Raw genomic sequence first — 12,086 nt, forward strand, 5'->3', positions numbered from 1 at the left:
ATAAAGGAAAATATATTTAATATATATATATTAATTTACAATATAATATATGGGGGATTGGAAATGATGCAGACAATTACATTGATGGAAGTCACAACCCCCCACTTCTAAAACCAAAGTTGCGCCCTTGCTTGTAGGCAATGTTGTCTAGCATGACATTTTGCTAAATAAATTGCAAAATAAATTTAAACATACATGTTATTCAATTATTGCACCCAACCACCGTCTGCGTTGCCAAGCGCTAAAATAGAAGTCAGTTCTATTTGTGATGCTGAATGCGGTGCAAGTCATGCCTCTCCCATCTCCTAATTGGTTATACCCATGATTGAAATATGAACTGAGTTCAGTCCGTCATCATGGTAACTATGAAAGTTAGATGCCAATCGCCATATAAAGTTCAAAGAAGAAAAAGCCTGGAAGGAGGAGAGATGACTAAAAACGATTCGGTTGACCATTTTATGTGTGGATAAATTGTCGGAGTAGAGGACCTTGTGCATTTCAGGTAAAATAACAACTCAACGTTTATATCCCAGGACCAATTGGCTAGCAACAGCAAGCTAGCTAAATATGATAAATTTGCTAGCAACTGCAAGCTAGCTAGCTAAATTGCCATAAATGTTTAATGCTTTTCTCAAATCAAAGGCACTCCGTCGATACAAAGTTATTTTTGAAGAAAGTGAAAACGTGTCAGTTTGTCACTTTCACGAGGTTGGAGTAATAACATGATCAAGTACGTAAGACATTGGCTCAAATCTAGGTTGTGCCTTTAGATTTCGAGCAAATGAACAATTAAGAAGAATGTTTAACTTCTCTCATTGACTTCGCTAACACCAAACCCCTGTCTAGTCTGCTTGATCTGCTTCGCAATCTTTCCTGGAAGTCTCGTGATCATGGGTAGTATGGGAGAATGGGGTAAGTTGAGCCTCACCTTGTTTATAGGAAACCATACACAAAATTAATCATGTGACCAAATATTTAGGAAGAGGTCATCATTTCATGGAGTCTATGAAGGAAGAAACAACATGGAAAAAGTGATAAACAAGTTAGGTCCAGAAAACAGATTTTCACAAAGTCAAATTAATTTATTGTGTTATAGGTTTCATGATGCTTGTATATAAACCAAAGTACCATACCCTATACAAATAATACTCACATTTGGTCAGTTTTATGCATAATATTCATATTATTTTTCCAAAGTGTCATGCATATGAACTCAAGATCATGCGCTTCCTAAATCACTTCAGCGACAGGCCTTTCTAATCGACCTGGCCAGAGTATCCTGGAAGGATATTGACCTTATTCCGTCAGTAGAGGATGCCTGGTTATTCTTTAAAAGTGCTTTCCTCACCATCTTAAATAAACATGCCCCATTCAGATATAGCCCTTGGTTCACTCCAGACCTGACTGCCCTTGACCAGCACAAAAACATCCTGTGGTGTTCTGCATTAGCATCAAATAGCCCCCGCGATATGCAACTTTTCAAGGAAATTAGGAACCAATATACACAGACAGTTAGGAAAGCGAAGGCTAGCTTTTTTAAGCAGAAATTTGCATCCTGCAGCACCAACTCCAAACATTTCTGGGAGACTGTGAATCCATGTAGAATAAGAGCACCTCCTACCAGGTGCCCACTGCACTGAGGCTAGGAAACACTGCCACCACCGATAAATAATTAAGAATTTCAATAAGCATTTTTCTATGGCTGGCCATGCTTTCCACCTGGCTACTCCTACCCAAGTCAACTGCCCTGCACCCCCCACAGCTGTCAGGTTCTGACCTTAGTTGCTTTGTTTTGTCTTTGTTTTAGTATGGTCAGGGTGTGAGTTGGGGTGGGCAGTCTATGTTCTTTTTTCTATCATTTGGGATTTCTGTGTTTGGCCTGGTATGGTTCTCAGTCAGAGGCAGCTGTCAATCGTTGTCCCTGATTGAGAACCATACTTAGGTAGCCTGGTTTCACCTTTGAGTTGTGGGTGATTATTTTTCCGTTTCAGTGTTTGCACCATTCGGGACTGTTTTTATTTTGATTCTCTTGTTCTTTTGTATTTTGTATTAATTTTCCATTAAATCACATCATGGATACATACCACACTGGATTTTGGTCCTCTGATCCTTCCTACTACTCCTCCTCCTCAGAGGAAGAAGAAATCCATTACAACAGCAACTTGCCCAAGCCTCCCCCATTTCTCCTTCACCCAAATCCAGATAGCTGATGTTCTTAAAGAGTTGCAAAATCTGGACCCCTACAAATCAGCTTGGATAGACAATCTGGACCCTCTCTTTCTAAAATTATCTGCCGCAAATGTTGCAACCCCTAGTACTAGTCTGTTCAACCTCCCCAAAGACTGGAAAGCTGCCGCTGTCATCCCCCTCTTCAAAGGGGGAGACACTCAAGACCCAAACTGTCACAGACCTATATCTATCCTGCCCTGCCCTTATAAGGTCTTCGAAAGCCAAGTTAACAAACAGATCACTGACCATTTAGAATCCCAACATACCTTATCCACTTTGCAATCCAGTTTCCGAGCTGGACATGGGTGTACCTCAGCCACGCTCAAGGTCCTAAGACAATACTGTGCAGCAGTATTCATCGACCTCATCGACTCAACGGCCTTGGTTTCTCAAATGACAGCCTCGCCTGGTTCACCAACTACTTCTCAGACAGAGTTCAGTGTGTCAAATCGTAAGGCTTGTTGTCCGGACCTCAGGCAGTCTCTTTGGGGGTGCCACAGGGTTTAATTCTCGGCCCGACTCTTGTTTTGTTTACATCAATGATGTCGCTCTTGTACAAACAATAGTATGCAAGTATAAACACTATGGGACCATGTAGCCGTGGTACCGCTCAGGAAGGAGACGCATTCTGTCTCCTAGAGATGAACGTACTTTGGTGCAAAAAGTACAAATCCATCCCAGAACAACAGCAAAGGACCTTGTGAAGATGCTGGAGGAAACAGGTACAAAAGTATCTATGTCCACAGTAAAACGAGTCCTATATCGACATAACCTGAAAGGCCGCTCAGCAAGGAAGAAGCCACTGCTCCAGAACCGCCATAAAAAAGCTAGACTACGGTTTGCAACTGCACATGGTGACAAAGATCATACTTTTTGGAGAAATGTCCTCTGGTCTGATGAAGCAAAAATAGAACTGTTTGGCCATAATGACCATCGTTATGTTTGGAGGAAAAAGGGGGAGGCTTGCAAGCTGAAGAACACCATCCCAACCATAAAGCACGGGGGTGGCAGCATCATGTTGCGGGGGTGCTTTGCTGGAGGAGGGACTAGTGCACTTCACAAAATAAATGGCATCATGAGGAAGGAAAAGTATGTGGATATATTGAAGCAACATCTCAAGACATCAGTCAGGAAGTTAATGCTTGGTCGCAAATGGGTCTTCCAAATGGACAATGACCCCAAGCACACTTCCAAAGTTGTGGCAAAATGGCTTAAGGACAACAAAGTCAAGGTATTGGAGTTAGAGGTCGACCGATTATGATTTTTCAATGCCGATACCGATTGTTGGAGGACCCAAAAAAAAGCCACTACCGATTAATCGGCCCATTCTCTACATTTATTTGTAATAATGACAATTACAACAATACTGAATGAACACTTATTTTAACTTAATATAATACATCAATAAAATCAATTTAGCCTCACATAAAAAATGAAACAATGGCAAAACAAAGTGTTGGAGAAGAAAGTAAAAGTGCAATATATGCCATGTAAGAAAGCTAAGTTCCTTGCTCAGAACATGAGAACATATGAAAGCTGGTGGTTCCTTTTAACATGAGTCTTCAATATTCCCAGGTAAGAAGTTTTAGGTTGTAGTTATTATAGGAATTATAGGACTATTTCTCTCTATACCATTTGTATTTCATCAACCTTTGACTATTGGATGTTCTTATAGGCACTATAGTATTGCCAGTGTAACGATATAGCTTCTGTCCCTCTCCTTGCTCCTCCCTGGGCTCGAACCAGGAACACAACGACAACAGCCACCCTCGAAGCAGCGTTACCCATGCAGAGCAAGGGGAATAACTACTCCAAGTCTCAGAGCGAGTGACGTTTGACACGCTATTAGCGCGCATCCCGTTAACTAGCTAGCCATTTCACATTGTTTACACCAGCCTAATCTCGGGAGTTGATCAGCGCAATGCTTGACGCACAACGGAGAGCTGCTGGCAAAACGCATGAAAATGCTGTTTGAATGAATGCTTATGAGCCTGCTGCTGCCTACCACCGCTCAGTCAGACTGCTCTATCAAATCATAGACTTAGTTATAACATAATAACACACATAAATATTAATATGGTTGAATCTGGAATCTATAATCTCGAAAACAAGACGTTTATTCTTTCAGTGAAATACGGAACCGTAGGGGTGGCATCCATTAGTCTAAATATTCCTGTTACATTGCACAACCTTCAATGTTATGTCATAATTGCGTAAAATTCTGGCAAATGAATTACAGTCTTTGTTAGGAAGAAATGGTCTTCACATAGTTCGCAACGAGCCAGGCGGCCTAAACTGCTGCATATACCCTGACCCTGCTTGCACAGAACGCAAGAGAAGTGACACAATTTTCCTAGTTAAAAGACATTCATGTTATCAGGCAATATTAACTAAATATGCAGGTTTAAAAATATATACTTGTGTATTGATTTTAAGAAAGGCATTGATGTTTAAGGTACACATTGGTGCAATGACAGTGCTTTTTTCACGAATGCGCTTGTTAAATCACCCGTTTGGCGAAGTAGGCTGTGATTCAATGATAAATTAACAGGCACCACATCGATTATATGCAACGTTTTCTGGTCTGAAGAAACCAAGATTTAACTCTTTGGCCTGAATGCCAAGTGTCACGTCTTGAGAACCTGGCACCATCCCTACAGTGAAGCATAGTGGTGACACGCATCATGCTGTGGGGATGTTTTTCAGCGGCAGGGACTGGGAGACTAGTCAGGATCGAGGGAAAGATGAACGGATCAAAGTACAGAGAGATCCTTGATGAAAACCTGCTTCAGAGCCCTCAGGACCTCAGGACCTCACCTTCCAACAGGACAATGACCCTAACCACACAGCCAAGAATTTGCAGGAGTGGCTTCGGGACAAGTCTCTGAATGTCCTTGAGTGGCCCTGACTTGAACCGGATCGAACATCTCTGGAGAAACCTGATTATATTTGTGGGGTATTATGGGGTATTGTGTTAGAATAGCCAGCTAGTTATTTTCTTCCAACAGACCTTGTTCTGTGAAAAATTTGCCTGATGTAGATCGCCCAGATTTAGATTGCTCAGTGCAGTAACAAATTAGAAGGTCAGAGACCTGACAGTGTGGTGCCAGGATAACAACAGCTCCCTCAATGTGATCAAGACAAAATAGATGATCGTGAGCTACAGGAAAAAGAGGGCCGAGTATGCCCCTATTCTCATCAACTGTTCTGTAGTGGAGCAGGTTGAGTGTCCACATCACCAACGAACTATCATGGTCCAAACACACCAAGACAGTCGTGAAAAGACCACGACAATGCCTATTCCTCCTCAGGAGACTGAAAAGATTTGGCATGTGGCCTCAGATCCTCAAACAGTTCTACAGCTGTACCATTGAGAACATCCTGATGGGTTGCATCCCCACCTGGTATGGCAACTGCTCGGTCTCCGACCGCAAGGCACTACAGAGGGTAGTGCTTACGGCCCAGTACATCACTGGGGCCAAGCTTCCTGCCATCCAGGACCTCTATACCAGATGGTGTCACACTGTTGGATGAAGAGATTGAATGCCAATTAAATGCTCAGAGAAAATGCAGTTTCCCTCAAGCAATACAATGTGGCACTGATGCCCTGATAAACAAAATGTCTTTGTTTTCCCATGTACATCACATTGATAGTCCTAGTAGCTGTGTGATATCTGGCTGCATCATGGGAATGTTTTAAAGAGATTATGGTGTAAAAAAAATAGGGAGAGGACAGTGTTTTTGCTCTCTGGGCTCTACAAACCCCTCTCTGGGAGACCATCTGGTGGAGCTCTTCTATAGGCTGTCAGATGGCCTGACAAGCCCTGCATGGCAATCTACGGCCCAGCGTTAATATGGGCTTAACGCTCTATATAAAGAATGTATGAGAGGGAAATTTGCCTGTTTTAAATCTCCTCCCGTCATCCAGGCAATCACTCTTCTCAAAGGGAGCAACCACAGCAGCCAGTGGTCACTGGTGAAATGAGGCACACAACACTTACAGGTGAAATGTCAACTAACTGGAGTTGGAACTATGGGATGTTTTTACTGTCAGTGGCACCCATGAGGCTACATTTGATTATTACTCTGATGTTTGAAAGATGATGCTGGATTAAGGCCTGTCCTTTTCAGAACAAAAACAAGTCTGTGTCAAATAAGGAGCACTACAGCATCAAATCAATATTTCACGGTGTTACATCCATTTTTTTGCAATATGACTTTACATGCATTTTGAATGCACTGAATTTGAAATATTGTTATGCTGTACTGCTCTATTACTCCCCTATATGACAGCACTGAGGGTATTCTGTCATGCACCATCATGTACAGTGGGGAGAACAAGTATTTGATACACTGCCGATTTTGCAGGTTTTCCTACTTACAAAGCATGTAGAGGTCTGTAATACTAATCATAGGTACACTTAAATTGTGAGAGACGGAATATAAAACAAAAATCCAGAAAATCACATTGTATGATTTTTAAGTAATTAATTAGCATTTTATTGCATGACATAAGTATTTGATACATCAGAAAAGCAGAACTTAATTTTTGGTACAGAAACCTTTGTTTGCAATTACAGAGATCATACGTTTCCTGTAGTTCTTGACCTGGTTTGCACACACTGCAGCAGGGATTTTGGCCCACTCCGCCATACAGACCTTCTCCAGATCCTTCAGGTTTTGGGGCTGTCGCTGGACAATACGGACTTTCAGCTCCCTTCAAAGATTTTCTATTGGGTTCAGGTCTGGAGACTGGCTAGGCCACTCCAGGACCTTGAGATGCTTCTTACTGGAAGACCCAGCCACGACCCATCTTCAATGCTCTTACTGAGGGAAGGAGATTGTTGGCCAAGATCTCGCGATACATGGCCCCATCCATCCTCCCCTCAATGCGGTGCAGTCGTCCTGTCCCCTTTACAGAAAAGCAACCCCAAAGAATGATGTTTCCACCTCCATGCTTCACAGTTGGGATGGTGTTCTTGGGGTTGTACTCATCCTTCTTCTTCCTCCAAACACGGCGAGTGGAGTTTAGACATAAAGCTCTATTTTTGTCTCATCAGACCACATGACCTTCTTCCATTCCTCCTCTGGATCATGCAGATGGTCATTGGCAAACTTCAGACGGGCCTGGACATGCGCTGGCTTGAGCAGGGGGACCTTGCGTGTGCTGCAGGATTTTAATCCATGACTGCGTAGTGTGTTACTAATGGTTTTCTTTGAGACTGTGGTCCCAGCTCTCTTCAGGTCATTGACCAGGTCCTGTAGTTCTGGGCTGATCCCTCACCTTCCTCATGATCATTGATGCCCCATTGATGCCCCATGACGTGAGTTCTTGCATGGAGCCCCAGACCGAGGGTGATTGACCATCTTGAACTTCTTCCATTTTCTAATAATTGCGCCAACAGTTGTTGCCTTCTCACCAAGCTGCTTGCCTATTGTCCTGTAGCCCATCCCAGCCTTGTGCAGGTCTACAATTTTATCCCTGATGGCCTTACACAGCTCTCTGGTCTTGGCCATTGTGGAGAGGCTGGAGTCTGTTTGATTGAGTGTGTGGACAGGTGTCTTTTATACAGGTAAAGAGTTCAAACAGGTGCAGTTAATACAGGTAATGAGTGGAGAACAAGAGGGCTTCTTAAAGAAAAACTAACAGGTCTGTGAGAGCCGGAATTCTTACTGGTTGGTAGGTGATCAAATACTTATGTCATGCAATAAAATGCAAATGAATTACTTAAAAATCATACAATGTGATTTTCTGGATTTTTGTTTTAGATTCCGTCTCTCACAGTTGAAGTGTACCTATGATAAAAATTACAGACCTCTGCATGCTTTGTAAGTAGGAAAACCTGCAAAATCGGCAGTGTATCAAATACTTGTTCTCCCCACTGTAAGTCCAAGAAAGAAATGAAAATAACAATCTACTGGTACAGACTTGTCTCTTTCATCTGCTCATACACATGTGCTCTGTTCAGATATGGCTACAACAGCCCTGTGATTAAAAGGTCAGTGAAGATCACTATGGACAGCACCTGCAACAAGGTGACACACACTGACTTGTGTAATTAGACATCAGAAAATCTCATAAGGATCAGTGAGGATCAAAAACACAATTGAATGAGTTTCTATTCCTGTCCATGGCGACAGGGTCAAAACATGCCCTGACCTCTTGCACCCTAGCCCACCGACAGATTCCCTGCACTCCCTTTACATAGTGCACTAATATCCCTATACTAGAACTCCATCAAAACAATGCCTTATGATAATAAAACTGATAAATACAATGGCTGGCATCCCAAATGTTCTTAACAGGTTGCTTCAAAATACTACTTTGATCAAATAATGTTGATTTGGATTGGTTGTTTGATTGATTGATTGGATGGTTGGTCGGATGTTTAAACTTTATACCCTTGGTAAAACACCTATAGGCCATTTGAATACACTGCAAACGGATTATCTAATCTCCAGTGTAATTACAGTAGAGTAACAGGCAAGTGTCACTCTGTGTAATGGGCTGTAACGTTTGAACAATTACTCATACATGAAAGATCGTCGCTGGCGGACACATCTGTCTGTCACAGCATGGCTACTGTTTCTCACTCAAGCTCCTGAAGCACTCCTTGTGGAAATATAGGACTACAAGCTTTATATTGCTTATCATAACATATTGTATAGGCCTGTATCACACTCAGACATACAGTAGCATCAGCCCAGCACTAATTCAGTCTGAACACCTGCACAACACCAGTGGAGCTCTGGCCAAAAGGCTGGGAAACAGAAATGTATGAGAGAAGAAGAAATTGGAAAAGAGTAGGGTAGACAGGAAGTTAGAGACCTGTGTGTTCTTTCAGACATGGAACAAGGTCTACTACAGCAGCATAATGAATGACCATGTCATTTAGTGTGTTGAAAACAACCTTTTTTTATCATGCACAACAGTATCAATTTGTCAATGGTGACTTAAGAGCACCTACTACTCGTATCATTGAGGGTCCTCGAACATCAATGTATTGATTGCACACTGCCATCTCCTCTTGTTGTGGTTAAATCATTTTGATCAAAAGGGTCTTCGCATCTCAGTAAGTGCTCCTCAGAAAAGATAGCACGTACTCATTTTACTCATGTGAATCATATAAACATGATAGTACTATGAATATGTGACTGTTTATGTTATTTCTCCTGTGAGTAGCTAAGTGCAAAGGATGGGACTGCGGGAGAACTTTAGTCTTTGTAGAAGAGGATATATAACGCAGCTTTTATTGCAGCTTTTCTCTGCAGCTTTTATTGCAGCTTTTCAGCCGAAAGTGACCCAGACAGTGCAACACAAGGTGAGAGAGGGAGGGAAGGAGGGAGGGAGAGAGGGATGGAGGAGGAATATAAATGAGACTCCAGTGAAGGAAAAGTACTGGAGGGATGCGCTGACGCAGATGCAGAATGTGCCGGTGCACGTGAGAGGAAGTGTGTGAGGAGGAACACAAAACAAAAAGAAAAAACATAGGGCTGGTAGTGAACGAGAGCACTTTAGATTGAAAAAAATGTGAGGATCCAGACAACTGAAGGTGAATGGTTGTGTCAGGAAAGGGGTGGAAACATGTGGTCGCTGAATCCCAGGAGGAATGCTCTGACGTCAGCTAAGGAGAGGCTTTAAATAAAGAGATTTCAGGAGAAATAGAGAACTGAAGACAAGAGGAGAGAGAGGTACTTTGCAATCTATTATAAGACAAGAGACATAGAGGAGAGAGATTCTACTGGAGGTAATGATAATGGGGTGATGAGAATGAAAATAGAGGGAGAGAGAAAGGGAAGATGAGAGCAAGATCTGAAGAAAAAGACAGGACAGAATGACTTAAAACATTACAAAGATAGACAATGACTGATGATACATTGAAAAAAGATAGGATGAAGGAAAGGATTTGTGGGAATCACTGGAAATGAGAAGGTAGACTACTAAGGCTGGTACCCAAGCAGCTCTAAACCGTATGGGACTGGTGGGTCACATGCTAAATAGAGAGGGCAGCAGCACAGCTGTGCCAACAGTCCCACAGGTCCCCAGGGCAGCTGGCACAGAGGAATCACTGCAACCCAAATACAACCCAATGTTCACTGACATTATCTTACTGGCTGGATGCAACAAATTACATTGAGGTGACTCAGATATTAGGTGGGCTAATTGTTGGGGCTCAGATGCAGACCATTCAGATGGGTTAATTCAGTCCTTTATTTTTATTCTCTGGGGAAATGTGAAGCTCTGTTACACAAACTTAAATGTGATCAATCATTAATTCTCATGCCTGAATGAAACCTAATTTTGGGGTGTTACAGTAACTTCACAGCTTGAACTTTGGTGACCGGTTTGGACCATGGGGAGGTGACTGTAGACCAGATTCTCAATGAAGGATGAGTGTCCTACAAAACCGTGACACTTCTACCGCAGTGTACCATGGGATGCTATAACTTGGCTCTGTCATCTGAACAATGTTTGGCTGCCCTTTTTTTTGTCTCTGGGGTTGCTTTTGGGAACCGGCCTTCCCTACGGAAGGGGGTGTCAGCTGCATGTGAGAAATAAGAAAGGAGCATTCGTAGGAGAAGGTATATCCACTTTGACTGGCGAGTCACAAGAGAGCGTTGGTGGCAAGCACACCTCCCATCCACCATCCACGCTCATGCAAACTGCCTAGGGGAAGGGGAGGAGAAAGAAGAGGCAGGCATGGTTGGAAAAAGGGAGAAGATGAAGGGGAGGAAGCATGGATAGGAGGGGGCATCCATATGTTATCACTTTGCAAACTGCTTTACCCATGCAGAGCAACTTTATACAGATGAAGGCTCTCAACATAAATGTACACAGTTGGTTGCGTTCTGAGAACAATGTAGGATAAGAGATGCCCACCAGAAAATGCCCAGTCTCTCATCCATCACTTAGTGCTGAGTAGTTCAGGGGATAAATAATAAGTTATTATTCTATTCTATCATATTCTATTATCATTTTGTGGTCTCATGGGAAACCTGTAACTTGAAAGGGAGATTATGCTATGTGGCATTTAATAACAACCAAAGAGAAGAGGAAAACCAACATTATTTGCCACAGGTTCAGGCTCAGGAGCAAGGGTGTTGGTTTTATAATGCATCTTCCACCAGCAGCAGCATACCACCCAGCATCTCACTGATGGCGTACTTCTGGATGTGGTGTTGGAGGGCCAGTAGGGGGCACTCTTCCCTCTGGTCTAAGATCCCAGGACAGTAAAAGGGACATTGCCCTGTGCAGGGTGGTTAAACGGGTGTCCTGACTCTCTGTAATCATTAAAATCCCATGGCACTAATTGTGATCTGGCCCCATTCCATCATGGCCACCTAATCATCCCCCTCATTGCTAATTGGAATATATCATACCTTCTTCACCTGTTAGCTGGTGAGTGTTAGGGCACAAAATTGGTTGTGATTTTCCTGTGTTGTTATGATATTTCCAAACTACGAGGACAAAATAACACTGAAATTGTGAAAATGATGACAATGCCCTTTTTGTGTAATAGCTGTTTGGAAAAGAAATCCTGAAATTTCAGCCTGTTCATGTGGGATAGAGCTTTTGGCCCAGATCATGACATCACAATCTAATCTAAATATATTAACAGTTGTATCAACACACCCATATGTTCAGACAGCATTTCAATGGCAAAAGGAGGTTCAGGGAAATAAATTATAAAAAAAGTATATTTGGAGTTACTTTCATGAAATAAACAAACGCAGTGATTTATTAGACATATGGTGATGATTTATTAAAATGACTGCATGGGGGTTTTAAGAGGAATGAGTTGCAGAAGAGAGACAGCTAAACCCAAATACCTATACTTGGATCCTAAATAGAAGGC

The sequence above is a fragment of the Oncorhynchus masou genome, chromosome 5 (genome assembly GCF_036934945.1).
Source record: "Oncorhynchus masou masou isolate Uvic2021 chromosome 5, UVic_Omas_1.1, whole genome shotgun sequence".
NCBI lineage: Eukaryota > Metazoa > Chordata > Actinopteri > Salmoniformes > Salmonidae > Oncorhynchus > Oncorhynchus masou.